Source organism: Arachis duranensis, chromosome 5 (assembly GCF_000817695.3).
Source record: "Arachis duranensis cultivar V14167 chromosome 5, aradu.V14167.gnm2.J7QH, whole genome shotgun sequence".
In the NCBI taxonomy this organism is placed as follows: Eukaryota; Viridiplantae; Streptophyta; class Magnoliopsida; order Fabales; family Fabaceae; genus Arachis; species Arachis duranensis.
In genome coordinates, this window is record NC_029776.3 from 100,779,325 (window position 1) to 100,785,412 (window position 6,088).

The following is a 6,088-nucleotide window of genomic DNA, read 5'->3' on the forward strand; positions in this document are numbered from 1 at the left end:
CCGGAAAATGAACTAGGGACTGATTTGTCTGCCGGAATAAAACCTTGGGGATTAATCTGTATATTAATTTTCCTTAGGGACTAAAATGTCCGATTCTAAAATTCTCGGGGACTGATTTGGGTAATTACTCCATAAATTAATTATGAGCTTAGAAGATTAGGAAATTAAATTTTATAATTTAGAAAAATAAAAATAATTAAAATACGAATTAAAACTCTAAATTTAAAAGTTTTGACCTAAAATTAGACCAACAGATTTAATCAATTAAACCAAGTCCAAGTGGGCTCAAGCCCACTCACATAACTTCATATAAAAGGCTTGCAAATAGCCTCCTTATCCAAATTGCCATTCCGATCGTCGCACCGTTTGCGACCATGCATTCATCTCATGAACTTTTCAATTCTATCCAAACAAGTGGTAAGGAACTCTGATTTTCTTGCCCAATTCTTTCTTCCACTCGGATTCATGTTTTTTGGTTTGAATATTGAGAGATTTTCATGATTTTGATGGTTTAGGTATAATTTAGCTTTGGATAATTATTGGGTTTTGCCCCAATCATAAATGGATAATGTAAGGAATCACTAAACTCCTGTGAATTGATGAATTGGTAAACCCTAGCATTGATAAGATGGAATTGTATAAAATTAGGTTGAATTTTATGTTGATTAAAGTCAAATTGGTAAAATTGGAGTACTTGGAATCAAGTTTTGGTGGCTGGAACTTATTGGAGTTGTTTGGCAGTCTTGGAAGCTTGAAGTTTGGTGTTTTGAGCTTTGGAAAAAATCGGTCAATGTATGATTTTAGTTTCTTTAGTTAATATGTAATGCTATGTGAAGCTTAGGCTAGTTGCCCGTAGGATAGGTTTGAATTGTGAGCATTGGTTGATTGGTTATGGTTTGTGAATGAAATATGAGTAGTAATAATTGATGTTGTAGATTGAATAATAATTCTTGATGTTGGTGATAATTTATGTAAGATGGTATTAGACTTTGAATGGTGAATATGGATTGGAAATCAATGATTATGTTTGGGGTTGAGTTTATATGTTGAGGTTTGATGGTAATTGTTAAAATTGGTAGATTTAGGAAATAGAAATGTTTGAAGGAATTGGGAAATTTAGGTGTTGGAATGATTGTAAATTGAGTTAAGAGCATGTGATTATGTGAAGGAGTGTTGGTATTGATTTTGGTGTTTTGGTATTGAGATGGGTGTGATTGGTGTTCTGTCCAGGGTTAGCTATCGGACATGTCGGGTTTGGCTTTATAATTGACAGATGAGTCTCATCAGCCATAGGGCAGGCATTCATCATATGCATCTATGTGACATTGTTTGGGTGTACATATTGTAATTGGTTTGCCTATGTGAATAATTATGTTTAATTGCTAATTGCTCTACTTGATGTAACTACTTATTTGTGCTTGAACCTTCTTACTTGTGTTTGTGACTAAAATTGGTTGGATTATAGTGAGTTGGCTGATGATTGATTTGTTTGGGCCTAGGACCGTGATTGATTATATGATGGGCCGAGAGCCGTGAGTGGTTTTATGTTTTTGGTTTACTAAAGTATGAAAAATCAAACTGGTTCAGCATAGACTTAATGAACATTTGCTTGGAACAGCTTGGTCATTCATACTGTCTAGAAAAAACTTTTAATAATTGATGCAAAGGAAAAGGTTTTGGATTCTTGAAGAATTAATAGATTTCTCTTTTAAAAAGGATTTCAGATTTTTGAACGTAAATCTCTAGTTTTCAAAGGATACATAAGGCGGGCAATGATCACTTTATATTGCAAACAATTTTATGTTACGTATCTTATTATAGCAATTCTCTAACCCTATAGTGAGAACCCGCGAGGACGATGTTCTCACTCCCCTACAGGTTTTTCATTTTCAGGATATGGACGACGAAGTTCGAAAGAGTCTATTTCATTTATGTTTGCACGATATTTTGTATTGTTTTAGTTATTATGTTTTGGGTTGTAAGTATGGATTTATGTTTCCAATTAAAAGTCTTTTGAATGGTTATACGATTTTAAGTTTTAACAGGCTCATATTTTAGTAAAATATATTTTAAGAGTAGTAGTAATACCCGAACTATCAGAGTGGCGCAGCCGGAGGCGTGACATTCTGATAGCCAGGGTGTTACACTTTGTATGAGTTTGATCTTGAGAGATCCCTCAGGTGGCGAAGGAGAGCTGAGGGTTGTATCATCTGGAGATTGGGCGGTTGTAGAGAGCTAAAACTGAGGAGATAGATTAGAATCCCTAGGTAGAATTATCGTATTTCTGGTTAGTAAGAACTCTAGGCTTTGATATGGGTTGTAGAAGTTTAAGATTGCCTTCGGCTTCATGGATCCTTATATCTTATCTATTGGGCACTGTTATCATACTGAGAACCTCCGATTCTCATTTCATACATATATTGTCATTTTCAGATGCAGAACGTGGGACACCACGTTGAGCGTGATGGAGACTCTTGTGACGCGAAGATCTACATTTGGGATATTTTGTATTTATTGTTTTGTTTATGTATATATGTAGTATTCTCCATCTTTTACATAACTTTTATTTTGTCATTCTTAGAGGTTGACTTTGGAGAAACAAAGTTTTTACGTTGTCTTTTGGAACACATTTTGGGTTATATGTATGTATATATATATATATACTCTGACCGGCCTATGCATCACAGGTCGAGTTTGGAGCTTGCGATTTGTATCTTTGACATTCTATATCATATGTATATTATCCTTTCATACGCTGTTATCTGTTTCTTCTATGTTTAACTGTTCGAGTGTGTCGCATTTTCTGTTTGTTTTACTCAACTTTTTCTTCAAGGCTCCTAGTTAAATTTATTTTCATATATGCATATGTACCCATTTTTAATTCTTAGAGGTCGTAATACGTCACCAGCTCTGATATACGAACTTAAGTGTATATCTCTGTATTGTAGGGTGTTACACGTTATGACAAAAATGCCAAAAAATATTAAAAATAACAATGTTACATAGTTAGCAATATTATCATTTTTTTAAACATTTGGTCTACAATAATTTGTACTTGTATTTACAAAGATTTTGTACACAAAAGCATATAATTTGTACCTATATTTACAAAGTTTACATACATAAATCAATACACTTTACACCCATATTTTTTAAAATTTACATTTGAATTAGTAAAATTTATTTGTTAAAAATAATTTATTATTTTTACTGGTCAAATAATGGCTAAAAATACTAAAAATTTTTCATTAAAAAAATATGGATACTTAATCCTATTGTGCCTTAACACATTTATTATAAAACAATTACCTTAAAATAAATTATAAAAAAATAAATTTTACTTAGATTGTATTTATTTTTTCTCCAAAGAAAATAGAAAATACATTTACAAAAATTATAGGCACATGTTAACACTTATCGTAATATATAAGCTTGCATATCATACAAGATAGTAAACATACATTTAACTAGAATTGTAACACTAACACCAGGGACAAAGGTGGGTATAGAGGTAGCAGCAATGACAATGAACACAAAGTCACATGGTGAAAAAAGCATAGAGTAGCAGTGAGGGCACAGAAAGGATAGTTATGTCAAAAAATAAAGTGATCACTAAATGGCTATGTGAGAGTTAGAGATAGGCAAAAAGGAAGAAATCACTATACGTGGTGTGAATGGTTTAAATATATAAATGTTACTACAATAAAATTACCTACTCAGCTACTCTTAAAAAATATAGTTAAAAATGATAAAAAAAAATTATGCCTTTGGTAACTGTTACACTTATTTGGTTTTGGATACTCTTTAGTGGATGTGGATGCCTATACCGACATTGCCTATTTTCAATGGCATCACTTTTCTGTATCAAAAGTTAAGCTTTGGATGCTAGAATACGCTACGCTTTTAAAGTAATCTTCTTGAGAACTAAAGACTACACTTTTCTTTAAAAAAATAGACTACACTTATCTTTGTTATTGCATCACCTTTGAAACGTAACAATATTATATACCTACAGCTATTCTGTATAAGCTTAACCTTATGTTCCTTACTTTTTTTTTTAATTTCCGTGTGTGTGTATTCTACTAATCTTCTTTTCTAACACCTAATATTTAGTAATATGATTATACATATAATCCTGTATTTTTAATTAAATTAGTTAAATATTATAAAAGAAAAATAAATACATAAAAATACTATACATACAATATTCTTTAAATAATAAAAATTATCCTTAAACAAAGTATATTTATAATAAACCAAAAGTATTGAACTGTTAATAATTTTAAATATTCATATATCTCACACTAAAATAAATATACTTATAGCAAAATATGGATGAGACCACTTAGAGTTTATTATTAAGAAACTACAAAAAATCAAATATTGTATCTTACATGATAAGTATCTTCCAATTAAAGTCTTTGCCAATAAACCATCATGATAAGCATCTTAATCTTCATTAACATCTCCAAAATTATCCTGCATAATTATATGAAAAAATAGTTAAAAATAATTATAATGATATGTAAGCAAGCATGATTATAATCCATATATAACATAAAATTTATACTATAAATCTATCTTTCACAAAACTTTATCCTTGGCATATGCATTGGAAGAAGATCAGAAGCAAATAGGAAGATGGAAGTTGGTTTAGAAAGGAAAAGATTACGGAGCAACAAGAGAGAGAGAGACGAGCCTTGAGCGTGTAAAAATGTGAAGGTTGAAGGGTTCTAGTCCTAGTCTTAGTCCATGTGCAGAAATCATTCATCAAAATTATAGATGGTAAATTCCAAAGCATAAGCATATAATCATTCATCAAAACGTATAATCCAAAGCATGAAGCACTGATAAATTCCAATTTAGAATTCTAAGGATATGAATCTGTTGAAGATGGTAAAAAAAATTATGAAGTAAAGAGAAGATAGAGAAAGACAGAGAACGATTACCTGGTGAGCGCACAATGGTGAGCGACGACGATGAGCGCACGAGATGAGCAATGATGGTGAGCAGCAACGGTGAGGGCCCAAGACGACGATTGTGAGCTACGATAGAGAGCGCACGAGACGGCAATAGTGAGCGGAAACGATGAAAGTTGACAAAGGTGAAGAAGATGAAGATAGACAAACGAAGGTGAAGAAGATTGAAAGAAAACCCTCTTTGTGAATGGCGGGTTCAGTAGCGTGAAAACCCTTGAAAATATTTTTGGTATAGAAAATCCTTCTGAAGTATACTCAAAATATAACAATTAGATTACTCTTGAAAAGCGTTTTCTTTTCTGAGAAAAGTGTATCCATTGATATTAAGATAAGGCTACGCTTTATAAGTTATCTTTTTATTATTTAAGGAGACACTTTTCAAGTGATGTCGTAACTGTATTTCCTATTCTACTATAGAAAGGTAACACAAAAAAGCGTAGCCTATTCTACTCTTTTTAAATGTTACTTGAAAAAAGTGTTATTCAATGAGTGGTTTTCTTGTAGTGTGTTAACCTAATTTTGGTTCAACTGTGAATCTTAATTAAAAAAAATTCATAAATAAAGTCACGGCTAAAGCTTTAAGTACATTTGTAACCATGACTAATAATTTTATGAAATTTTGAAATATTAGTGAGCACTTTAAACCATGCCTAATCATTGTGACCATAAGGAAAAAACCGCCTCTATAATAGGGTTCCTCTCCCTTTTTTTCCTTTCTCTTTAATTTGAAACCAAAAGATAATCTTGCTTGTATGAGACTCTCGCCGGCAACGTTCTTACCAGGCAGCAGGTGGTCCGCCCTACCCCTTCTTCACCTTTTTCTTTCTCCTCTTCTTCCTTTTTCATACTCTGCTCTTTTCTTTATCGTTCTTCATACTCCCATTTTCCTTCTTCTTTTCTTCTCTTTGTTCTTTCCATTTCCTTTCCTCTTTTTCTACACCCTTGTCCTTCATCTCTTTTCTTTACTTTTTTCCTTCTTCATTTATTTTTGTTATAATTTTTAGTTATTTGGTATGCTATTTTTTTTGTTCAATAACTTTTTTGTGGTGTATTTTCTCACCTTTTGTGGTGTTTTATTTTTCCTTTTTGGAAGCTTTTGGGTATGGTGA